Source organism: Pinus tabuliformis, chromosome X (genome assembly GCF_031772625.1).
Source record: "Pinus tabuliformis cultivar Carrire ecotype Pingquan chromosome X, CPIR1, whole genome shotgun sequence".
NCBI classification, from domain to species: Eukaryota; Viridiplantae; Streptophyta; class Pinopsida; order Pinales; family Pinaceae; genus Pinus; species Pinus tabuliformis.
This window is the reverse complement of record NC_142308.1, coordinates 1,719,225,492-1,719,253,143: the sequence shown is the minus strand read 5'-3', so window position 1 is coordinate 1,719,253,143 and position 27,652 is coordinate 1,719,225,492.

Below are 27,652 nucleotides of genomic sequence, written 5' to 3'. Positions count from 1 at the left end.
CTTAATTACACTTCCCCGGCAACGGCGCCAAAATGTCTAGTCAATTTAACATCTTAAATTGCTCTACATAAATTATCAATCTGGGTATCATAAACTGATGAAGTGTGGTGCACCATATGTGCTTAGTTAACCTTTTTCTTACTTCGTTGTTCTATAGATTTTATTTTGTTTTAGGGTTTTGTTCTTGTTGATCTCCTAAAATATCTAATGCAAATGGAAATCCTATTCTAAGGTCTTAAGAATACTTTTAAAGGTCAAGTATGGATGTAGATTTCAAGACAAAGTCTATGTCCCTAATGGTAACTTCCAAAACTTAGCACTTCAAAAGATCTTAAAACATGTTATTGATGGAATTAGTACTTAAACAAAAGTGTAAGTATGCAGCTACTTCAATCAAGCAAAAGATGAAATACTGATCATGAAATCACTATCTCTGCTACTTGTCTAAATACAGAAATAAAAGTTAAGCTATTGCACTCAAAGAAATCAAAAATTGCAAGGAAAGTAGAACTAAAATCAAATTACACATTCATAATTCGATCCCTCGCCATTAGTCCCTCTATGGCTTTCGGAGATAACCGTCAATGATATGAGAAATTTAATATCTAATTGCAGAAAAGTAAAGCTAAAATCAAATCACATCAATTCATAGTCTGACCCCTCACCATTAGTCTCGCTATGGCTTTCGGAGGTAATCATCAACAACTTGAGCAATCTGATATCTAATTTGCAGAAAAGTAAACTAATATCAAATTACACACTCATACTTCAATCCCTCACCATTAGTCTCGCTATGGCTTTCGGAGGTAACTAATAATGACATGAGCAATTTAATATCTAATTTGTAGAAAAATAAACTAATATCAAATTACACACTCATACTTCAATCCCTCACCATTAGTCTCGCTATGGCTTTCAGAGATAACTGATAATGACATGAGCAATTTAATATCTAATTTGCAGAAAAATAAATTAATATCAAACTACACACTCATATTTCAATCCCTCACCATTAGTCTCGCTATGGCTTTTGGAGGTAACTGATAATGACATGAGTAATTTAATATCTAAGCTAACTAATAAAGCCAATGAACAGAACTGAATTAAAAAGCTAAAAAAAAAAAAAGTCAGCAGAGAGGTAAATCTCATGTCACTATTTGATGCAAAAACATGTAAATAAAAACTAATCTACAATCAACCGATTGAACACACTTGCATGAATTAAAATTGCATGAATGAAAAATCTAATCTATCAAACTTGAAAGCAATCAAATGACATAATGAAATCAAAACAAAATTACAGAATGAAATCTACTCCACCTTACATTCTAATATGCTCCATGACATCTACTTCACATCTCCTTCCATGTTGAGAACATCAAAGCTTTATTCAAATTCTTCAAAATCACAAAGTACAACAAAGTTCTCCAAAGCTTTCAAAAGCCATCAAGGAAGAAGTACAAACTCCAAACTAAATAACTAAAAGTCAAACCAAGCTAACAAATGAAGAAGAGAGATCTCCTATTTATACAAAAAAATGAGAATCCATCTGATTAATGAGAGTCCATGAATCTCTTCCTCTACCTCTAGAGTCCTAATCAAAATAGGAACTAATAAGACACATGTCTTCTTAGAGTTACAATACAATTAGGAGATGTGACACATATCCTCATGATCCCATGACTCTTTCCATTCAAATTCGAATTTGGCCTTAGAGTCCCACATAAGGGTCTTCTAGAAGCCTCCTTTCAACCTACACATGTCAACAATCTCAACCCATTTGTTAGGTATAAGCATATGCACATTATTTTCTAATTTTTAACCACAAATTCACTTAAAAGGCTTAGAATTAATAAAGATTGGAAAAACATAGATGTGGCCCAATGATAATGAAAGTGGGATGAATGTGGTGACATAGTGGTGAAATGGAGGTGATATAATGGACATAATAGTGAAAGTGTAATGGAAATGAATGACATTTTCAAGACTCAACACTTACCAACAAGTATCACATCCATCCTATTGTGTAGTGAATATGAGAAAGATACATCTACCAACAAGGATCATAAACATCCTATTGTTCAAAGATACCTCAACCCCAAGAGCCCTCAATGCTCCATTCTCTATTTGGGAGCTCAAACAAGATGGGAGAGCTATGCTCAATGTTCTCAATCAGCTAGGACCGTTACCTGGGAGGATCACATCCATCAATCCAAGCTGCTCTCTAAAGAGTATGAAATTCCATTTTTTAAAATCCTTGATGAGTATGTCTACTATGTTCTCATCAATTGAAATGTGATAGATTCATACATTTTCTCTCTGTACCATGTCTCAAATGTAGTGGTACTTGGTTTAAATATGCTTAGACTTGTCATGAAATACATGATTCTCTACTAATTGGATCCCACTCTTTTTGTCGCAATATATCATTCTAGTATCTAAGACCCGCTCAAATAAATCTCTAAAGAGATTCCTTAACTAGACTATCTCATAGCTAACCATGTGTAGAGTGAAACAATTGTTCCTTTAAATTAGAACAACACACCCACTCCTACATTAATTATCAATCTGGGTAGGCTTGAATTAAGGCTCTCACACAAAATATATGCAGGGGAAATGTTAACTAGCAGAATGAATCTCAAACCAAGTTCATTGCACACTCACTCTCAACAAAACATTCAAACTTTTATACTCTTCAACATAACCCGAAAAGAGTCACACAACTACAACACAATCCACATTGTTTACTCAACCACTCTCACTCAAAAATAACAATTATGGAACTCGTCAATCACTCAATCAAATGTTGAACACACACATTCAAAAAAGTGTAATCCAATATGTAACAAAAAAGTAAATAACTTGTTGCTATGCTAATATGAGGGACTGGTCCAGGTCTATGCTGTCACACCATTCAAAATCTCTCTGCAATCAAAAAAACATAAAAAATAGACTATAACAATAATCACATAACTGATAAGGATTAATGAAAATGTTTACTATACGCTAATTAACCAGTGATCCCTTCCATGGAGGAGGGCCCTTACTCCTCAACAAGAGATGGTGTACTAAATTGCACATAGGCTACTTAAAGAAAGATATAATCCCACAAGTTTGAGATTTGCATTAACATAACATCAAGATTATAGAGCTTTTGTGCTTCCCCTTCTTTCCAATCCTATCTTCTTGTTGCATTTAATTATGAAATGAACTATTTCTCTATGATCTCGTGCCCAATTGAGATCACCAGATAGAAAAAGAGAATGGATGAGGCAATCTAATATCAATCCCCAATCTATATGGCCATGCATGTAGTTTTGATGCAATTTTTGATGCTACAAAGTATGACCAAGTACCTTGCCTTCTTGCAAGTTGGTGAAGGGTTTTGGGTCTGATGCGGTATCCTTGCACTCCAATCAAGCAATCTCTTTCATCCACTCCTGATCCAAAGCCTACACACAAAAGCAACCAAACAAAGACAATAAGTGATCTTCCACAGAATATTGTCATCTCAAAACATCTAGAAATCACACGTATAAATTACTGCAAAACTTATATAAGTGGAAGGAACATAGATTAAAGTACATCTATATATCTTCAACAAATACGATCCTCTCCTCTAGCTTCTAGTATGGTCTCCTCTCCCAATACAATAAAGCTCTCACACTATAGATTGGATACTCTTGCCTAGCCCCCTTTCCTCTTGGTAAGATTATATAGGCTCATTCTATCTTATGGGAGAATGTATCTAGAAACCTAGGGGCTTGAGAAGTTAGGAAAATTCTACAATAATGGACCCCTAACCAACTCATACACAAGTGGGTCAAGTTGATCTCTTTGGGAATGAAAACATATAGAAACATTTTTCACAATTATGAGATTTTTCTCAATTATCTCAATTATGAAATAATTATTATCTCATAATTATAATATTTTGGAAAAATAATTATGAGTAATTGCTCAATTATGTAATTTCACCCTTTTATCATGGGATAAATATCACAAAAGTAAACGAAAAGGTGAAAAGAGATGCATTTTATCCAAACAAATAAGGTAAATTGATATTGGGATTCTCTCACTATAATGGAGTGGAAAATAATGTTATAACAGATGCCCCCTAATGCATGAAGTTATAAGAGAAATAGATGGCCGAAATGCATTACAGTAATACTCAATGCTCAAAATTGGAGGAAGGAGCCAAGACTACAAAGCTAGATCAGAGGAACTAAAGTTTTGAAGTCTCAATTCCGTTGATAACATCCCTCAGGTGAGCATACCCATGCTCAGTCATAAACATATACTAAACATGACCACCATAAAACACATTGCAGATCCATGACATGAACTGCTATAACATGGCCATGAAGACATACATAATGGATCGATGCGACTCAATAGATAAAGCATAGCCACTAACAAATACAATCATGGAACTATGTCACAGTATACATCAATAGGACTATGGACACATGATAGACAGAGAAGTGTCTCAAGATAGCCCTCAAAGTATATAAATGATACATAAGTCCCATGCAGCCTGGGAAGGATGCCATATAAGAGTGAGATTCCCCTAACCCAGGGTCTTCGATATAACCCTGATGGTATGAATCTACATCATGCAAATATATGAGCTGAAGTTGAACATGGTAGAAACCTCCTAATTACCAGCCAATGAGGTAAACTAGTGACAAAGACAAGGGAATCCACCAATGAGGAAAATGAACCCCAAGGTACCTAGTACAGTCCACTAAGTGTGAATAAATGATCTCATGTCAAACACCATTGAACTCGATCAATCAGGATCCAATGATGTAAACCCACTACCAATCGTGAAGAAGCTTGCCACTAAGGTCTACAAGCTCCAAGGTACTATTAGTTCCTAGATCAAGCTCCTAGATAATGAGATGAATTCATCAGGAGAAGATCCATCGAAGGAGGGCCTTAATGTATCCCCCATCAATTGACATGGAACAGACCAAGATGAGGTGATGTATGGATGGAGTCATGAAGTGATGAAGTACAACTAACACCGGTATGGTTGACTCAAAAAGGTCAAAATGATACTGCACATGGCCGACCAGAGATGAGACTTCCCTTGAGCATGTAGTGGCATGACAAAAGCATGACTTAGCATCATGACTAATGAGCACCATGTGATATCATGCAATGATGCAGGAGGCATTGAAGCATGATCCATATGACTAGAAGAGTAACCAACCAGAGGAGTAAAGAGACTCATATGGATGGTACAAATCCTAGGCACGAGATGATGGCTCAAGGAACTGGATAAATACCACTCGTGATCCCTCTATATTTGAACCAGAAAACCATTATTTAAGGGAATCTAGTGCAAGATAAAAACCAACTATGAGATAATGAAATAGACAGGTGCCATGTTGAAGGGAGATGCAACTGACGCTACCATTTCGATGAGTAATGGAAAAAGATGTTCCCTCCCTTCTCTTTTTATAAGTTCCTTTTTCGTAAATTTTGTCCCCCAAGCCCCTAAAAAGGGATAAAAGTAGACAATCGAGAACCTCATAGCTGAAGTAGACTAGGGTATTTCTTTTTCGTAACTAGTCTATCCTTGTTTGGAAAAGGGTTGAACTTATACGAGGAAGATGACCCTTCAGGTTCTTTAACAAGCGTGAAGTAGACATGTTCTCTTGGAAACCTTTTCTAAATTAAGGAGTTTGAAAAGAACTAAAAGAAAATTGTTCTTGGATGAACGAGTAGTATAAAAGATAGAAATGGGTTCCAGTAATGGTGGAACTACTCATGTCATAAATAGGACAAGAGGCTCGCTAATAGGACCACTCATCACAATGGTTCCTCCAATAAAGGGTAAAACACCAAGTGAAAGTGGATGGTAGGCCAAGTAGATGATGATGATGTAAAAGAGAACCTAAGGCTCAAACAGATCCAGGTGGATATTGTGGCCACCCTCCTATTCCACTTGGACCCCCAACATTGTCTCATTCAATTTTTCAGTTTCCTTAATTACAACACAGTTTACTATTTTTGGTAGTTTTTTGGGCCTTAATCTTCCAGAGCTATTTTGAGGCCCTAAATGACGTTTTTAGGGAAAATGAAGAGATCAAAAAAGTCCCAAAAAAAATTTTCACTTTTTTTTTGGTCTACTCTCTGTTATCTTCAAAAGAGGTATTTGATATCCAAACGAAGATCATATGCCAAATTTACGACCCTAGGAAATTGATGTACCAATTTACCCAAATGGGGCCCATAGTTTTGGTGCTTCATCTCCTAGGGTTAGGTTTCTGGATGTTTATGGTTTTCCATTGTTTCCTAATAATAAATAGGCCTTAGAGCCTCACTGTTACACAATTCAAAGGCATGTAGCTGCCACATCTCTTCTCAGAGATAAGCTACCATCGCCCGATGTTATAGCACCATTTACCACCCTTGGTATTTGTGATGCTTAGTTTATGGCCTAAGGAAACCCCTCCTTCTAGACTTGGTCCAAATATTTTAAAAACAGTGTTTTGTTCCTTGTATGCTACTTTTCCCTGAGATAAAATCATGTACACGCATGTTAGTCAATACCCAACCAGCGTATATATGTTAAAAAAATTTAAAAAATTAAATTTCCTTACTTGTGGGCAAAGTTCACAGGTTTTTCCTATTGATTACCTCCTATTGCTTGCAGCCTAACTGTTTCCCAACTAAAAACTAATTGAGAGAAGTATAGATAGACTTCTATGGGAAGGCCTTAAGGAGGAGAAGAGATAGAGTTATTATACTAAGATTATCCCTGACTAAGTCTGAAGTATCCCTGTGCTTCATGCACTTCCCCAAGTTGCAAGAAACCCTTGTTTCCTTGATTATAGATATTCTCCCTCTTGCTTGAGATATCAGAGTATTGGTTATGGAAGGAGGTTGTTGAAGACTGGAACTAGACAGATCCATAGGATGGTTTCGCTTGGAGCCAGAAGAAGAAGACTCAGGTGAATTCTCTCCTTGTTAGTTATAGCTTTCTACAATAAAAAGAAGTGTTGTCTTATTTCTAATATTAACTGTGTTTATGCATCAGATAGTGTTGTAATTCATATATGAATGTTATTTTGATGTATAACTAATCATTTGCTTATATGATACAAAGTTAGTTTCATTAAAATGCATTATCTCTATACTACTATGTATGTTTGAATTGAGTGATTTTCAAGTTTGAAGAACATCAGGAGTTGCAGAGGGTCTGAACCCTGCAAGATCTACCCAAACGAAGGACATCTAGGTATGGTCACTCTCACATAGTTTGTTTATATAAGCATTTTTCCTGAGTTGTATGAGTGTTTCTTACTGTAGTTTGCTCTTACTCTATTGAGGTTCCAACCTAAATCCCTAGGGTACTTATTCCCGTAACAGAATTGGCGACTCCACTGGGGACAACAATCTTGTTTTTCCTAGTTTGGGTTGTTCAATGTCAATCAGGGCTTAGTCTTTGGTTTGCTTGCTATTACAGTCTTATTTGGTCCAGTAGAGCCTCAAACCTTAAGTCTGATCTTTTTGATCTGGCTTTGTTTTTTATTTTTCTTGCAAAGCTTCGTGTACGCACTTTACTCTATTTACAGTAGCATACACATGCTTGTCTGTGAAGTGAACCTGCATACACGTGAGTTTCCTTTATCAAAAGCACATGTACATGCCTCTGTTCTTGAACACAGTTGCGTATACCATTTTTTTCATTTTTTTTTCAAATCTCTTTGCCCAGAAAAATTTGTTGCTTGGTCTATTTAGTCTCTAAGTGGTTGATTTCTGTCTGAAGAATTTCACTATTCTGCGAACTTACTGTTTTGAAGTCTCTTCTGCATTGAAAATATTTGGCCTAGGTTTTCTTTTGAGTGAGTTTGTGATTTGTGTTTTGGCACACAAGACTTTGTATAGAGGTTATTGATTGTTCTGGCCCTCGAGAATGGGAGATTGTTTTCAATCTCAGTGTCAAGCTCAATTTTTAGTCTACTTGCTTTGCTTTCCATCATTTTGTGGCCTTATAGCTTTTCTTGCTTTTTGGAAGTCTTTTTGACAAATTTGAAAGTATTTCTTTCCTGGCTTCTTGGTCAATTTTTCAAGCTCTTTGTTGTTGTTTGAGTTGTTTAGTACAAGTTGAAGCCTTTTTGTTCAAGTTTTCATTCGTTGTCAAATTTGTAACTTGCAAAGACTCTTTGTGCTCTTTTTTATGTCTTTGAGTTTTAGTGGCATTTAGAATGCTTTCAAAAGGTTGTTTTGATTGTTTCTTGAAAAAAAAAAAGATCTCAAAAAACATTGTTTTTGTTTTCTTTTGTCAAGTTTGATTTTGGTTTCTTTTTATTTTTTGAAAGTTAATTGTGATCTTTTGGGATTTTTCCTTCTTGTTTGGAGAGAATTTTGTATTCAAAATTTGTATTCTTTTCAATACTTAAGTTGGCTTATTAATAGTTATAAACAATTTCTTTCATTCTTTTTTAGAGTAATTTAGGATCTTGCATCTTCATTACACCTTGCATTAGGGTAGTTTGCATTATTAAAGCATCAATAGTCTTTTAGTTTTTGTATGTGTGAAGTGTGTTTCAATAAAAGAAAAGAAAAGGTATTTTGATTTATAGAAGTTCTGTAGAACCCACGTAGAGATCTCTTTTCATCGAAGAAAAAACGATTGCATTCATGTAGTTAGTTTTTCATTGATTTCTTTTGTGTCTTACAAACACCATTGGTTTCACTTCCATCTATACCCTTGACTTAAAAGAAAAACCATTAAAATCAAGTGCTTAATTAAAATAAACTAGAACTTTTGTATTGTCTTTATAATACACAAACAAGTTTAGGTTTATTAGGGCCTTGGATTATGCGAGAGGAGAGCTAACTCTCCAAGGCCACTCTAAATTACGAAATGTAGAATTTCGATTAATGAGAGCAATCCAATAATGTTAAGGAGACTGATAAAGCGCTGTGACTAGGAGTAAAGAAAGAGGGTTAGTGAAAATAAGGATGAGAGGTATCCCCTCTCTTACTTGTCGGATCCTACCTCACAACTGTTCCGCCCGGCTTCTGATACAAGTTGGTGACCATAGTTGCCTATCCTAGGAAAGGTGGTTGCAGAGGGGAATCCCATGGCACCTGAGGTTTCCATTGTATCACATTCAACAATACCTCTGGAGGGCACCCTTGCGAAGCTTGGGGGCTTGCACCGGCAAACGCTGTTGTCTGAAGGTCGGCATAACTACCTCTGATACCTTCGCCTGTAGACCTAGGGCATAATTACCCCAGAGTATTTTCGGAAGGCCCTTATTATTAACTTTCTTGTATTTTGGTGTCCGGTCCTAATCACCCAAAGCAGAAATACTTGAGAGTTGTTTGATTGCTGATATCTTTAGGGACATTTTAGTGAGTGTTTTGTGCTCCTATTCAGCCTATCTTTCTAATTTTTGAGTCTTTAAGTAGATCTTTCAAATAATTCAAAGTGGTTGACCGACCATCTCGATGGTCTCGAAAACTTCGTGGGCTTTCACCTATGAGTCTGAAGCCTTCTCCTAGAAGGCGTAGGAGAAATTCTTCCAGTGGTTTCCAACCAGTGGCGGCAGGTGCATCGGAGGTTGATCCTCCGCTTGTGGGCATTAGTTCACAAGATAGACCTAGTACCATTACAGATTTAGAGAGGAACACACGAGTTCTTTCTCGAGTACTCTTCCAGTCATAAGATAATATTGAACTAGAAAAGCTTTCAAAGTCAGTTGTGGCTCCGAATTCTCCTCTCCCTCCTGACCATCTAGACATTTTGTTATATGTTGGAACTCCGACTCACAGGCCTTCGAGCCCAGGTTTACATACATCTATCCCTTCGATGACCATTGTTGGAAGCATCCACAACAAGTGTTGTGAGCATGTAGACTCCCATATCTATACAAGGGGGAGGAACTATTTCCATCCCTCCTAACATGCCCAGCATGACTACATTTGGGTCTACTTCCATTCTGTCGATGAGTGGAAGTTCTCAAGCTACTGCATCCAATTTTGGATTCTTCCCTTTTGGAATGCTGTCTCAAAGCATTCCTTTGGTTCCTTTGAGCATACCATCAACCACCTCTACATCCATGATGAGTGGATCGACTTCTTTTTATGGCTTCCCATTTGGAAGCGGTCATATACCACATTCCAATCCGACAGTAGGGTCAATGCCTTTTTTTTTAAAAGTCAAGGTAGTAACCCCTTCCAAAGTTGACAAACCCTGCAGTTAGTGGGATAGGAGCTGGGAATCAATTTTTTGGCCAACAAGGGAATATGTCGTATTCTTCGGTTAATTCATTTCAAAGTTTTCCACCCTTTGTTAACGCATGGAACCCTTATCAGTGGCTGTGATCTCCTTTCAATACTTCGTTGGGGGGTAACTTCACTGGTTATAGAGGATTTTTAGCAAGAGTTTGTCAAAATCCGAATTTTGTTGGACCACAAGGATCACATTTTGGTTCAGTAAGCTCTACGAGTTACTTCAGGCAACCTGGTGCCTTTCAAAATCTAGGTCATTCTTTTAGACCTTTGGGAACCCCACCCATTCTAGATGGAATTCCCAAGGTCCTCCATGACTTCCTTTTCTGGCCATGCTTAATTTTCCAAAATTAACTAAATTGACGAATGATCCAATTAGGTACAATCCAACTTGGCCTCCAATCTGAGCGAAACTTCCCTTGAATATTACAAAGTTCGAAGGGAAGAGTGGTGAAGACCTGGGAGACCATGTGACCACATTTGACTTATGGTGCTCATCCAACTCCCTGATATATGATTCGATCAGGTTGAGGTTATTTCAGCACATCCTAACCGGAAGTGTGGCCAAATGGTATATAGAATTTCTAGGGGGCACCTATACTTCTTTCACTAATTTGATTAATATTTTCTTGAACCATTTTCAGTTGCATGTCCACTATGAAGCTGGAACTGAACTTCTGGCCAACTTTCAGCAAGACACGAAAACTCACATTTCGGATCATTTCTAGGAATGGAGAAGGAGAAAAAGGCTTATCAAAGTTGAAATTCCACTAGAGTTCCTTCTTAAATGGTTTCTAAAATAATTACAACCTAAGATCTCTAAGGATGTTTCTCTTTCCGGTGTTTATTTGGAAGAGAAGGCTATCTTTCAAGCCCAGCAATTAGAACTGATATATTATTAGTCTGGGAATCTTCAGAAAATTCTACCTGATGCTCCTAGATCTAAGGTTGATTTAACCAAACCAAACCCAGCCCTCACGCAGATGGTATAGTTGGATAAATTGACGCAAATACAGTGAAAATTTTGAACCAATTGCATCAGTTGTCTATACAAACTGCTTCTTCTAACTAGGAAGCACCGTCTACACCTTTGCCTTCCCAACCTACCTTTATAAATGGTGTCCAGGCCTCTAACCCCAAAGGAAATCAACAATCTGACAGGAAGAGGAAGGGATGAGGTAAGAATAAGAACCAATAAATGAAGGGCAATGTGAACAAACCCGACAATGGTGCCAGTGAGGGTAGAAAAGAGTTCAAGAAAAAGGTTAAATTTCCATACAAGTTATGCAATGGAGATCATTTGACTCACCTCTGCCCTAAGATTCAAGATGCCCAGCGCTTGTTAGTGTAGCAAGGGTCCTCTAGCTCCCAAGCTATCCTAGCTAACCCTTTTTCCCAAGGGCAAAAATTATTTGCTGGCACGAACTTGAATGCTGGTACCTCCGCAGGGGATAACCAGGAAGGGGAAAATTCCTCAAATGTTTATATGATGAACTCTCCTATCGACGTTGCTACATGAGCACGTGATTATGGTGAAACAGAAACATCTAAAGCTAAATTTTTTCCTGAAACCACAATCCCACTTCATATTTAGGGACCCTCTGCTGAGTCTATACCTCAGATATCGAAAGGTTCCGCAAAGTGCTCGACTATTAACCCTAATGCTAGGGCAGCCCAGAACTACTCGATTGTAGAAGATCTGGCTCAAAGTCCTTGTGTTATGTCTGCATTGGAGGTACTCCAGTCGTGTCCTACTCATAGAAGTGCTTTTCTTTCTTTAATCAGTGCAGTGGATCCAAAGAATTCTTTAGTGCTCACTTTTGATATGCTGAATGTCAAAAAGAGACTTCCTCACCATATGGCTTTCCAGATAAAATCCACTTACCGAAAAACCAATATTTTTCAGACAGTTATAGATGAGGGAGCTTCCACATGTGTAATGTCTATGTCATGTTGGAAGGGCATTGGATCACCTTCAGTTGTTCCTTCACCAACTCTCTTAATAGCATTTGATGGACATTCTCATAGGCCACACGGAATTATCCTGACCTTTCCTATATGTGTTGGAGGAAAGGTCATTAATATTAAGGTAGAAATAATTGATGCCAACCTGGATTACAACCTCCTCTTAGGAAGGAATTGGATTTATGAGATGGATGCAATAGTTTCATCTTTATTCTACATCCTCTGTTTTCCTCATGAGGGGAGAATTGTTAAAATTGATCAGTTAGATTATTCTCCATGTGACTCCCATGCAACTTCGGATTCTACCGTTCCATTGGTGGATAACCCCCGTCCACTTATTGAGAATTTAGGAGTTGGGGTGTACTCTTCGTTAATGGGTATATTTGACCTTCCCCCTCCTACAACTAGAATCAATGCAATTTCATCCTCCATGGGGCCTTCACTGAAAGAGTTCTTTGGAACTCAATATTTTTCAGACCCTTGGACCTTACCTTCATCTACGACCACATTAGATGGAGGGCAGGTGGGTGGAATGGCATTTCCCATGTCTACAACAGAACTTAGCTATCAATCTATCGTTAACTCTACAGATAACCATCCCACTCCTTTTTCACAGGAGGAGTTAGATGGTGATGTGGCTCCATCTTGGACCCTTGACTCTACTTCTGCTCTAGATTGCTTAGATATAGTTTTACCATCTAAAGAAGCAATTTTAGAAGCAATGATGGGTCTAGATCAACCGTGGGAAGATTTACATCATTGTTCATATTTTCTTCCTCCATTGCGTGAAGTCAAATCCAGGTTCTCCAATCTGCTTACTAGCGATTTTTGTACAGTTTCAAACCCTTTGGCTCTAGCACAATTATCTGCCAAAGGTAATATGTTGGTTATCTAAAAAACTGTACCTATAAACATCTCTAGGAATCATAACGTTATAGAAAATGTCTTCATCAGAGCCGATTGTTCCCTTGAAGAGATTCAAATTTACACTGACCTCATTAAAGAGTTTCGAGATGTGTTCGTTTGGTCTTATGAGCAAATGCCTAGAGTTGATCCATCTATAGTCCAGCATGAGATCAAGACATACGAAAACGCCAAACCTATTCATTAGAAGCTTCGACCGGTCAATCCTCGGAAAGCAGCAACTATTAAATCTGAAGTTGAAAAGCTACTTAAGGCGGGTTTTGTATACCCCGTTACTCTAATGGAGTGGGTTTTCAATCCAGTCTCGGTAGATAAAAAGCAAGGAATGATCCGAGTATGCATCAAATTTAGGGATTTAAATAAAGCTTGTCCAAAAGACAGTTACCCCACGTCTTTTATTGATCAAATTGTTGACGAATGTGTGGGTAATAAAAATTTTTTTGTTCATGGACGTATTCTCTGGTTACAATCAAATTACTATTCGTTTGGAGGACCAACATAAGATAACTTTTATTTGTCCCTGGGGCACATTTGCATACAAGAAGATGCCTTTTGGTCTTAAAAATGCTGGAGCTACTTTTCAGCGAGCCATGGCTTATGCTTTCCATGACATCAAACATGTTATTGAAGCATACTTGAATGACTTAGCTGCTTGTTCTCGAAAGAGAATCGATCATCCCAGCCACCTTCGGTTAGTTTCTGAGAGATGTCATTTTTATAAAATCCGATTGAACCCGAATAAGTGTGTTTTTGTGGTCACATCTAGTCAGTTGTTAGGATTTAGTGTATCGACTGAAGGGATTTGATTAGATCCTTTCAAGGTTGAGGCAATAATTCAGTTGCCTCCACAATATTCCATTTGTCAACTTCAAAGTCTCCAAGGAAAGGAAAATTTCTTGAGAATATTTATAGAAAATTACGCCGAGTTTACCAAAGGATTTATGCATTTTCTTAAGAAATGAGTTCCATTTTTATGGGATGACTTTGCGCAACAATATTTTGATGCTTTAAAGCAGGCATTATTCTTTGCTCCATTTTTTAGTCCACCAAACTATGGCAGATATTTCCTTTTGTATCTCATTGTGGTAGAATCAACCATAGGTATGGTTTTGATTCAGTAGGATGATGCTCTCACTAAGCATGTAATCTACTACTTGAGTCGAGGCTTAGTAGGTCCTGAGCTACGCTATTCTCCTATCAAGAAATTGGCCTTGGCAGCTATCCATGCTATCCAGCGGCTTCGTCATTATATTTTGCTACGCAAAATGTTCGTCTCAGCGTCTGTCAATCCTTTTCAGTTTGTCGTCAGTAGGTGAGTGATTGGGGGAAAATACAATCAATGGATTGTTATTTTGAAAGAATTTGATCTCGAGTTCTTGTTAGCCAAGTCTAAGAAGTCATTGGTTTTTGTAGAATTAATTTTTGAGCTGCCTTGTGAGGAAGACATTATTTATGAGGAAAATTTCCCCGACGAACATTTATTCCTCATTTCTTCACAAGATCCATGGCATGGAGATATCATCATATATCTCCAGACTTCAAAGTTCCTGCCTGCTTCCTCCAAGGATGAGCATCGAAAGTTATGTCACCTTGCCAAAAACTATGTTATCATTGGTGATACATTATATCACAGAGGGGTTGATTCAATCCTTAGGCATTGCTTAACTTTGGAGGAAGCAGAGTCTGTACTTAATGATTGCCACAGTGGAGCTTGTGGCAGTCATCTATCAGGGGTTGCAACATCCCAGAAAAGTGTGCCGGCTACTTTTGGCCTTCAATTTTCAAAGATTGTATTGAAGTGGTCAAACATTGCCACCCTTGTCAAATCTATACTCGAAAAATGCGCGCACATCCAGCTCCACGTTTTCCTGTTATCACTGTTGGTCCATTTATGAAGTGGGGCAATTGCTTCACTACTTGTAATTTGCCTTCGGTGGCAAGTCACAAGTACATCATTGTGGTCGTAGACTACTTTACAAAGTGGGTTGAGGCCATGCCTACTTACAAAAATGATAGTGAAACAACAACTTTGTTCCTCTTCAACTAGGTTATTTCACGATTCAGTATCCCAAGAGAGATTGTCATTAACCATGGCAGTCACTTCCAGAATCAACTGATGACCGAATTGGCTCTCAAGTTGGGCTTCTGACAGGAACATTCTTCTTCGTATTATCCTCAGGCTAATGGGCAAGTTGAAGCCATGAATAACTCCCTTAAGACTATCCTGCAAAGGACAATTGACAAAAATCGCTCCAATTAGCACATCATGTTGTACCCAGCTCTCTGGGCATACTAAACCTTGGTAAAGACTGCCACCAATTTTACTCCTTTTCAATTAGTTTATGGGCTAGAATTTATTTTTCCTATTGAATGTGAAATTTCGTCCCTTAAGCTAGCCATAGAACTTCTTCTAGAGACATCTAGTCTCGAAGAATGCCTCGTTCATTTGGAACATCTCAATGAGCAGCGTTAAGAAGCCACCATAATAAACGAGGCCCATAACAAAAGGGTTAAAACTCAGTATGATAAAGTTGTTTGTCCTCGGGTCTTTTTTGAAGGTGACCTTGTTTTAGTCTATGACCAAGATAAAGATGCCTTGAGGGCAGGCAAATTCAAGTCTATCTAGTATGGTCCCTTTATAGTCAAACATGTTTTGGGAAAAGGGGCTTATGAATTAGTTTATTTTGAAGGGAACAAGCTAGTGGAGACCTGAAATGGGCTCTACCTTGAGAAATATTTTTCTTAGGTTCTAGCCAAGCAATTGTTTATCTGTATATATAGTATTTTTGTACATATTTGTCGAGAATTTTGTGATATCGACATTTTTTGATCTACTTTGCCAACTGTTGATGGATGATATGATATATTTCGGATTCGCTAATGGTGCTAGAAGACACACTCAGAATCTTGCTTCCGCAGCTTGGGTAGTTTATTATCCATCTGGCCAGTTGATGGTTTCGACACTATTGGCCATATAAATCGATCTTACGGACAATACCGATCTCCCTAGTATCAGAAGATAGTCTAGCAAAAAGCAGACAAACAAATCTATCTTTCTCTAAACATATGCGATTCATAAATAAAAACTATAGTGGTGTTAAGACCCTACCTTAAGTCCAACGCTAGTTTGTAGCAGCCATCCTTTAACCGTTCAAAAGCGTTTCCTTTTGAGAACCTACAATCACAAACAAGCACACATCAAATAGCACCTGCATAGCTAATATCATAAAGCATGTCTATCATGGTGATCAAGGAATCTGTTGGGTCCCTATAATACTAGTGATTATCCCATTACTATTGTAGTTGTATCCCTTATTAATATTGTTGTGCCCTTATTGTCCCCATATTGTTATTACTGTGCCCCATAGAACCCCTCTATTGTTATTTTTGTGGCTTTATATTATTATTGTTAGGTTGTTTGGGTATGTTGTGACTCCTTAGACTCTATATATAGAAAGGAGGTTTTGTCATTTGAATCATCAAAGAATTGCTCATTTATGTAATGTAAAGGAGGTTTCCCCCTCGAAGAGGTTGAATTTTAAGGCGTGGATCTCTCTGTTCTATCTTTTTGTGAGCTGGTTTCATAACATTTGGTATCAGAGCTTTGGATTCTAGGGTTTCGCTACTCCAAACAAGTCATCGTGGCATTTGCACTATAACTTTTTTTCTGCGATGTTTCAGAAGCTAAAAAAAAAACCCATTTGAGAAGAAATCGCACTGAATCTCCTGTACACATTTCAGAGCTTTTCGCACTATATTTGCTGAGATATGATCTGAGGAATTTGGTCCTTTTGTAGACTCTTGAATTATATTCCAAACGAGTGACCTGGGGAAAATCGTCATAACTTTCTCTTTGAGCATCAGATTTAAATTTTGTAAGAAGGTACAGAAATATGATGGACTTAAGTTTCCTGTATATCTTTTTCAGATCCAAAGGTCGAAACAGTGACTCGTGGCACGTCGTACAAGTTCACTCTACTAAACTAGTCTATAATCAGGTCATCTTGGGAGATTGTGCATAACTCTTCCTTGGAGAATCCAACTTGGATCAGACTGGTGGCACTGGAAAGAGGACACAGAGGACTACTACAGGTCACAAATTCAGAACTGGATGATCCGAAATTGCAGAGACACATCAGATTCAATATCAAGCTTCTACAAAGTGAAAAATGTGTGTAGTTTTTTTTATATTTTTGCATAAGCTTGGTTTGAAAAATTAGTTTGAATTGGTAATTGATGCCCTGAGGAAAGAAAATGAAAACACCTAGTAAGCAACTTGAAATATCTAGCATGAATTATGAAGAAGAGGAAGAAATGCAACATGATATATCAAAATTACGAGACCAAGTGCAACAAGTGTCACTTGCACAAAAAAGCAACAGAATCTAAGATGGATGGTTTAAGGAAAGATGTAGAAGCTAAGATGGATGGTTTAAAGAAAGGTGTAGAAGCTAAGATGGATTGTTTAAAGAAAGGTGTAGAAGCTAAGATGGATGGCATGGAAGCTAAGATGAATGGCATGGATGCTAAAATTGATGGCATTGATGATAAGATGGAAGAATTGAAGATAAATATGAATAAGTTGCTACAAGAAATGGTCACTAATGGTGAAAGGGTAGTAAAGGAAACTCATGATGAGAACAAAAGAAATGTTAATCATGATTCCATAGACTCTAATTTTGGATCGAAGACCCACCATATTCCAAAAATTGATATGAGGAAGTTTGATGGAAAGGATCCCGTAACATGGATATTACAGATGGAGCAATTTTTTGATCTCAATAATGTGCAAAACACACAAAAGGTACATATTGCAACTTTATATTTGGAACCAAATCAATTTGTATGGTATCAATGGATTTGCTCTCATAAACAAATTATCACTTGGAAATTTTTACGAAAGAATTGACAACACATTATGAGGATACAAAAAGCAACACATTTTTTAGCCAATTGATAAGTCTCAAACAAAAGGGTTCAATAATGGAGCACATTGAGGAGTTCCAAAAATTGAACATAAGGTTAAAAAATATTCCAAAGGAGCATAGGATTGATGTGTTCATAGGGACTTTAAAGGATAATATCTAACATGATGTTCGCCTTTGGGAACCTGATTCATTAGAGAAGGCATTCAAGTTAGCAAGAAAAATGGAAAGCAAAATTATGGCAACCAGGAAGCATACCACTCACAAATATAAAGATGGAAGTGTTGTTGCCCCTAGTCTTCCACAACCTATAAGGTTGACACCACAAAAATTGGAAGAAAAAAGAGCAAAAGGGCTTTGTTACAGTTGTGATGGAAAATACACTAAAGGTCATAAGTGTGCTAAGAACAAATTATTCTACATAGATTGTGAAGAGGAAGAAGAAAAGGAGCAAGAATGGTCAAAAGAAGAGGATATACTCCAGGAACAAAGCCTAGATAAAGAAGAAATGAATCCGACCATATATTGTAATTCATTGGCAGGAATTACCACTCCTCAAACCATCAAGATATAAGGACAAATCAAGAAGAAAAAGATAATAGTGTTGATTGATTCAGTAAGTACCCATAATTTTATTCATTGTAAGGTAGCAAAAGAATTGAATTGCTTCTTACATCCAGCACCAGAGTGTCAAGTGATGGCTGCAAATGGAGGAACAATAAATTGCTCTGGAAAGTGCCATAATATCAAGCTATCCATGGGAGAATATGTATTGACTAGCCCAATGCTTTCCATTCCAATGGGAGGTGCTGATGTTGTACTAGGAGTCCAATGGCTACAATCCTTGGGTACAATAGCTTTTAATTTTCAAGAACTTTTCATGAAATTTTCTATGGAAGGAAAGGAATTTGAATTAAGGGGTATTGCAGGGAAATCGGGAAAGATAATCAGCTCTAACGGTATGACAAAGCTTCTAAAAAGGGAACAAAGAGGTGTAATTGCACAATTATGTTCGCTAGATGTTTCCACATTGGAATCATCTATTTCTAAGTCTGAGGGAAAGAGTGTCATCATGGTGGTAGTTGACAGACTTACCAAGTATGCACACTTTTGTGCATTATCACATCCATTTAAATCCAGTACAGTTTCTACTGCATTTATGGAAACAATTCAAAAGCTACATGGAAACCCAAAGATTATTGTAAGTGATAGAGATCCCATTTTCAGTGGAAATTTCTGGACAGAATTATTTTCTTGTCTTGGTACTCAGTTAGCTCATAGCTCATCTTATCATCCTCAATCTGATGGGCAAACTCAGATAGTAAACAGATGTTTGGAAGGATATCTTCGTTGCTTTGTATCTGATAAATAGACACAATGGGTCAAATGGTTTCCTCTGTCTGATTATGCACAGCAGAAACAAAAACAAATTATACACATAGTAGAAATCATGAGATAGCTAATTTAACGTGGTTCACCCAACCAATCTGGGCTACATCCACCAAACAGAGGCATCGGCAATCTTATTACTCAACAGGAGATTACAACAACATAATTCCTCACACCCTCTCTGCTCCAATATCCTCTACGGGCTTACATTTTATAGCTGGGAGTAAAAAACTGAACCATAAATTCTCTCACAACAAATATAGGATGCAATAACTCCTCCTCAGGAATAACTGGAGCTAACTTAGTAACTGTTATACAAAACTATTGTCACCATGATTATTTGCAGTCAGTATGGGTCTATCATCACTTGTACTGTCCTCCTAATCAAATCTCAGACCTCAGCTCTTCAAATCAGGCTTTGGAAATGAGAGAAAGACATTAAAAATCAATGTAACTCTAGTTTTGCACTTTCTCTCATGGTAACCTGCAGTCCCGCACCTTCTGTGTACAAAAACTGCGGACCTGCCTGCTCTGTCCCTAACGGTGTAGGTGCGGACCCTTGTGAAAGTCAAAAGGCGCAAGTTTTATCTTAAAAAACTCACTTTGGGTTAATTCTACAGGTTTCTAGAAGGAATTTTGACGTGGATTGTTCGCTCTGAGGTGGTTCATGCATCCCAAAAGAGAAGGAGCTAATCCCTTTATCAGAGGAGCTATCCCTTTGAAGAAGGGCTTTATCCCTTTGAAGGAGGACCTAGTAACCTCCCTCCATTGCACTATAAATACAGGCATTGGGTTGGTTGCTGGAGAGGTTAGAAGCTGAACATTTTTGAGGGTAAATGTTGGTGAAATCAAGACTTCCTAGTTAAGCTTAAGAAGAGAGATCACACATCTTTTTGGCTTCATTGGGGAGTGAGTGAAACTTGTCAAAGTAGAGGAGACTTCTTGCTGGACCCTGGGAGGAGCTTGTACAACGTCAAGGAAAAGGTTGTAAAGTTCTTCTTCTTTTGAATTAATACAATCAAACTCATTTTTCTCAACAAGTATCTTATGTTATTTGTTTCATGGACTCCTTGACTTTCATGTTAAATATGTTTTATGCAATTGGCTTTTCAGGTGTTATTTAATTTGTTTGCCTTGTTTGTGTTTGCAGATTCGCAAAAAGGAGCTCATTTGAATCAAAGGAGCGAGGGCATCCACAAGCTTGCGTTGGACCTAAGGTAGGCCCTAAAAACACTTGTTTTCCATTGTTTATAAAATCATATTTAGAGAAAGATAGTGTCTGGTTGGTTTGCTTGTCATTAGGTCTTCTTTAGATTCTAGGAAGGTCTATCTTGTCCACAAGATCGACTTATTCTGTGTGACAAAATGGCGACTCCACTGGGGACTTGATTGTTTTCCTTGTTTTTACTTTGACCTGAGAAACTCTATTTTTGTTTTTGTTTTTGGCTTGTTGTGTGTAAAATTGGGTAGAGTTTGTAGATCCAGGGTTATTTTTCATTTTTCATAGCTTTGGGAGAGGACCGCACCCTAGCTGTTTGACACAGTGCGTACCTACCCGCAGCTTGGCTTTTAGCACAAAGCGGGACCACACCTGTGCTAACTGTGGGCCTGCGGACCCTGTCAAAATTTTGAAAACCCTAAGATTTCCTCTGTTAGTCAGCTTAGCTTGTGTTTAGAAATTGTTATCCACTGCCCTGACCTGCATATAACTTGTCAGAAGCTTTCCTTGGATTGATTTCGTTAGTGTTAGGGTTTTAGGTGAAATTCCTAGGAGTTTTGCTTGTTGGGTTTGTTTTTCATTTTGGTTGTGTAGTGGCTTTGAGCTTAGAAGTTGTAGGGACTTTAGATCACCTTAGTGTCTACCAGCCTTCTTATGAGTCCAACCATTTATGAAATCTCCCCTTGTTTGAGGAATCCGCTTTGAGTTTTCTCTTTACAAAACTTCGAAAAGCTTGTGTTTGAGAGTTTGGATTTTCATTTTCAAAAAGAAAACAAAATTGGTTGTTCTTGACTTATTTGTGATTCTGTATAAATTGGTCCTTAGCTTGCATCTAGCTGAGTAAAACATCCTTAAAAAATACTTTTAGTAGGCTTTGACTTCAAATAGGTTTTTATAGTTTGTAGATCTCAAAGTTAGTCATTTTTATTAGTTTTTAGTGTTTTATTAAAAAAATATAAAAATCTCTTTTGAAAAAAGTTTGTTTTTTGTAGTGATTGAATGCTTTGAAACGAAAAAGGGAAATTTTTGTGAAATAACTAGTTGTATCATTTTTTGAGTGCTTTGGAAAGGAAAAGTTCTTCTTTTAATTTGTTTAATTGAGAAAGATTTTTGTTTACAAAGTATTTACATTCTCAAACTCTTTCTTAGTTTAGAAGTTCATCGAAGAGAAAAAGATTGTTTAGATCATCTTAGGTGCATTTTTTAGTGATTTTGAGTCAAGTCTTCATACCACGAGTTTCATCTCCGCACCTTTGGACTTAAACAAAAACCACTAAAATTAACGCTTAAAGTAAAATTTACCTAGTAACATTTTTATTTCTAGGGCTCTGATACACCAACTTAGCTTAGGCTAGTGTCTTGGAGTACGAGAGTAATTAACTCTCCAAGACAGTAAAAACAAACAAGTATCTGTATCTTGTGGTAGGGAAGAAATCCAATTGTTGCATTTATGCTCTGGGAAAGCTCCTCTTAAAGGAGAAGCATGAGATCGTGTCCGAACCAGTGTGGGAATCAATCCTTCCTCATTGGGAACGATGCCAGATATTCATGTATTAAAAACGGTAAACCTCGGATTAACCATTGTCGAGGAGCCTGGGGTCACTTGTTGGTAAACATTGGATTATGTCAAGGAGCCTTCAAGGGGATTGAGCTTGCTACTCTGCCCTTGCGTGCGTATCAGATCATAGATTGTTCCCCCAGGTGTATTTGTCTTAGTTGGTAACCTTAGTGGCCATATTCTTTAGGACTCTTCCTAAGGTGACAGTGGTGGGAAGATCCCACTGTACCTGGAGCAGACGTCGGCTAGACTCACTTGGATTTTCTTTAGGGTTCTCTTCACTCGAGATGGTTAAGTGGAGGAACTTGTGCCAGTCTATTCATTAAGCAGGTTGCCGGGGTAACTGTTCCAACCGCCATTTCTGTATTGAACTCTGCGACGTTGGATTTCATCACCAACTAGTGTTTTCGGTACGGAAAGTTACTGTTTGTGTGTGTTTGATCTCCTAGATTCTTTAGCCATGTGATTCAAATTTGTTTGGTTCTTTAGAGACTTTAGGTGCTTTTCATTGAGATTTTACTTTGTTTGCGTGTGAAGTAGTTAAAAGTCTTTAACTGTTGCTGAATTACCAAGACAGTCCCGTAGACTTCGGGGCCAGTCTTCTGAGTTTGTAAACGTGGCTGAGTTACTGAGGAAGTCCCGTAGACTTCGGGGCCAACCTCCTGAGGAAGTACCGAGCTAGATCGAAGGCTTAAAAGTCCTCGTAACTCCTAGAGACAGTAGAGTTGGGTCACCTGAGGAAGGAGAATCTTCTTTGATAGTACATCCTGATTTTCAACCGTTAGTAGTAGATTATAATCCACAGTCAGTGTCTGTCTCCGAAATCACTGGTAGCTTTTCATCTACTAGTGATATAGGTGAAGAACCCAAAATATCCGAGCCTGAAAGTGAATTTGCTGCTACTCCGACATTGGGGTTTGTTTCTCCAACTTCTAGTGGTCCTGGTTCACCTAGGGTAGAAAGAGTAATCACCCAAGATCTTCCTTCTGGACTTATTGCTATTGAAGAACTTGCTCCGGAAGAAGAAGTAGGCATCCTTATCCCTGAAAATCAACCTGTTATTGAGCTAAGGGAGCGTGAATCAATTTTTTACAGTCCACCTGGGAGTAGTTCTTGGTATCATTCTTTGACTAATTTTCTAGAAAACTCAGGGTTAAGTTTTTCACCACCTTGTGCTCCTTATCACCCAACACCTAGAGGTTTTTATACTCCCGTCAATTTGGCAGGACAGTCATCCATGTTTACTCAATCGCCCGAATCTTTTTTGTACGGCGGTCCTTCTGTTCCCTCCGGGTATCAGTCACTTTCTGGTACTTTTTCGGGAGCATCTCCTCGACCCATTGAGCAAGGGTTATTAACTGGAAACAATGGTACTAAGCCATTGAGCATAAAATAAATTCTTATGATGTCAGGTTCTATTCCAATCCTCAGCCTCAAGATGGCCAGTTACCACCAGGGGGGCAGCCTCAATTAAAGCCTGGGGGTCAACCTCAAGGTACACAATTTGCATCTGGGGGCAACCTCAAGGACAGTACATACCTATGGGACAGTACGTTCCTCAAGGTCAACCCCAGACTCAATATGTACACCAAGGTCAACCCCAGTATCAATTTATACCTCAAGGTCAACCCTAGTATCAGTATGTGCCTCAAGGGTATCAACCCCAAGGTCAGTACTCGAACCAAGGTTTTCAACCACCCCAAGGTCAAACGTATGTTCAAGGAACGGGAAATGTACCTTTTAATTACCAATCCTACCCTCAACCCGGTTATGGTCCTCGGTATTCTCAACCTGTTATGGGTTAGTACCCCGGAATGAATATAGTGTGGGATCCATCGCAAACTCAACAGGTATTGCAGCCAAGTGTACAGTTGTCATCTCAAAATGGATAACCCTTAGTTTCTGGTACATCCCAGCAACCAGTCCAGTCTAACATTCAAAATTTTGTACCTTCGGTAGTTTCTCGGCCTGGGCCTACTACACCTCACACTCCGCCTCAAACGACTGCTACAACTACCGCAACATCTGTTCAATCTACCCCACCTACTTCTGGAGTATCGACAGCTCCGGTTTCTACTGTTCCTGTATCTACTCCTCAGACATCTTTACCACCGTTTGGATCTACGATTCAAACTTCGGTTCAGATGCCTGTAGGACAACCTGGTTTAAGTACGGTTGTCACAAGTCAACCACAATTCACCTATCAACCGTACCAGGGACAGTACCAATTCGGTCCTCCTGTGCAGCAGCCAGTCTATCAGTATCAACCATACCTTGGGTACACTTATCAACAACCCCAGTACGGTCCGGTTAATCCTGGTTTTCCGGGAGGATACAATATCCCGAACGCAATTCTTATTCCTAGTTATCCTGGATATCCTCCTCCTGGGGCTGGTCTCATGACCCAGACTTTTAGGGATCCTAATCGGCAGTTACCGTTTATCGCAAATTTGGACTTACCTGACTTGTCGCGCCTAACGAACGATTCCATTAATTATCTTCCGTTTTAGCCACCAATGTCGAATAAGTTGCCCAGTGACATTCCCAAGTTCGAAGGTAAATCAGGAGAGGACCCGTCAAACCATGTGATGACTTACCACCTCTGGTGTGCGTCTAACTCCATCACAGATGATTCAATCCGTCTTAGACTTTTCCAGCGCACTCTAATTGGTCTTGCGGCCAAGTGGTACATTGAGCTACCGCGAGGCACTTTTTATAATTTTAGTCAGTTAGCTACCTCATTTTTAACTATTTTCAGTTGCCAGTCCGATATGACAATGGCACGGAACTGTTAACTTCACTAAAACAATCGACATCCACTTACATTTCAGATCATATACATGAGTGGAGACGTCGACGACGTTTAGTGAAGGTATTTATTCCAGATCAAATCTTGGCTGAGTGGTTTGTAAAATCTTTGTTGCCAAAGATCACTGAAGATGTTGCTAAAGTCAGAGTTGTTACTCAGGAGCAAGTCATTACTCAGGCACAGTACCTTGACTTGGTCTATACTCAGTCGGGTACGTTACACGAAAAAATCCCCGATCTTCCCAAGAAAAATCAAATCACTGCAGGTCCTTTGGGATCTAATGCCGCTGATGGTATGATTGGCACGGTTAACACTAAAAGTAAGAAGAAGTCTTCCAAGAATTCTTCCCCTATCATAACCTTGCCTAACTCCCCAACAGGAGATTCTTCTGCATAGATTTCCACCGATATTCACGTTGTAGAGTCATCTACAGCCAAATCAAAATCCGGTGGGAAGAAGAAAGGAAAGAAGAAGAATAAAATGGACAAAAGTTCAAAGGAGAAACCTAAAAAGGCGTAATAATGATGAAAAGCGCAAACCTCGTTATCCTTGTCTCATTTGTGACGATGAACATTTTACAAGAGACTGCCCTCATCGTGCAGAGGTTGCGAGGATTGTCAAGGGTTCCCAAACTCCTGTTGTTTTGAAGGATCCTTTTCCGGCTCAAGGCAGTAAGATGATAGGTTCATCCTTGAATGCCAATGAAGAACCCATATTGATGATGTCCCATGTTCAGATTGCGACTTGATCGCAAGATTATGGTAGTAAAAGTCCTGTTGATGGTAAAGAAGCAGAATCTTCTCATTCTAATCCATCAACCTCAGCTCCCGGTTCCGATCTACTATAGATCGAGAAACCTAATCCAGACTTGGTAATCAAACCGCCTGCCAAGGGTATACTTCGAAAGTCAGCTTTCAATCCACATGCGAGAGCGGCTCAGAATTATAACACTGTTGAGGATTTAGTTGTTTCACCCTCAACAATGTCGGCTTTGGAAGTGCTGCAATCATGTCCAACACAACGTAAATTACTTTTGTCGGCTATAGGAGCTGTTGATGTTCAGGACCCGAACCTAATAATCTTCGATCTAGAAAATAGTACACCGTGTTTGCCTCATCAAATGGCTTTCCAGATTCCAGTGATAGTCAAAAACATGCCTATTCATCAGACTGTAATTGATGAGGGAGCCTCAACGTGTATTATGTCGATACAGTATTGGAGATCGCTTGGTTCTCCGTTGCTAAATCAATCCCCGATGATTCTAAAGGCCTTTGATGGTCGTGGGTTTCATCCTTTTGGCATTCTACAGGATTTACCTATAGGGGTTGAAGGAAAAACCGTTAGTCTAGATGTGGAGGTGGTTGATGCCCCTCTAGATTACAACCTTCTCTTGGGTCGAAGTTGGTCTTACGCTATGACAGCGATCGTTTCATCGGTCTTTCGAGTAATAAAGTTTCCACACAATGGGAAGATCGTAACAATAGACCAGCTGGCTTACTTTTCATCCGACCCAGCCTCTTCGGAGAGTATTCAGCATGTTGGTAAAACGACTATCCCATATAAGGATGTTGGAGTAGGATTAGTTAAAGATGCCGATTTACTAGGAACTTTTCCTTTTCCTCCAATCAACGCATCATCTTCATTTGCAACCATTCATATGATTACATCAGACACCATTATTTATGATGATCCTTGGATTGTCCCTTCTGAATCTGAGATAGACTCATTTGGTAATACCATGCCTTTGAGTCCATATGAAATTGCCTATGAAGCCGTGTAGTCTTTTGCCAACCCATGTTCAACCGAAAATGACTTAATGAATGTGGTCCGTGAGGAATCACTTTTCACATCAACCTCGGATTTAACTACGTTTTCTGAACTTGCTCACTCTGACGAGAAAATTCGTGAAATCTTATGTGTAGATGATTTACCATGGGAAGATCTCCATCACAGATCTTCTTTTTTACCTGAGGATGATCGTTTTGAAAATGATTTCTCATCAATTTTTACAACTGAATATGTCAAGGAACCTCAGAATCCAATGAAACATCCCGATTCAGAGTTAAATTTGGGAAACATCTCTCGAACTATTCCTATTGACATTTCGGTTAAGCCCGGAATTGTTGAGAACATTCATATAGGTGCCTCATGTACAGATGACGAAATTCAAATATATAAGGCCCTATTTCAAGAATTCCGCGATGTGTTTGCGTGGTCCTATGAGGAAATGCCAGGAATTGATCCCGCAATTGTTGTTCATGAGATCAAGACTTACCCGGATGCTAAACCCGTCCAGCAACGTTTGCGTCAGATTCACCCACGAAAAGCTGCTTCAATTAAAGCAGAAGTTGAAAAATTGTTGAAAGCAGGTTTCATTTATCCGATCCCGTTAACGGATTGGGAACAATAAAAAACAAGGAACAATAAGAATATGCATAGATTATAGGGACATTAATTGAGCCTGTCCAAAGGAAAATTACCCAACTCCCTATATCGATCAAATCATTGATGATTGTGCCGACAGTGAAATATTCTCCTTTATGGACAGTTTTTCCGGATACAATCAAATCAACATTCTACCTGCCGCTCAACCAAAAACGGCTTTC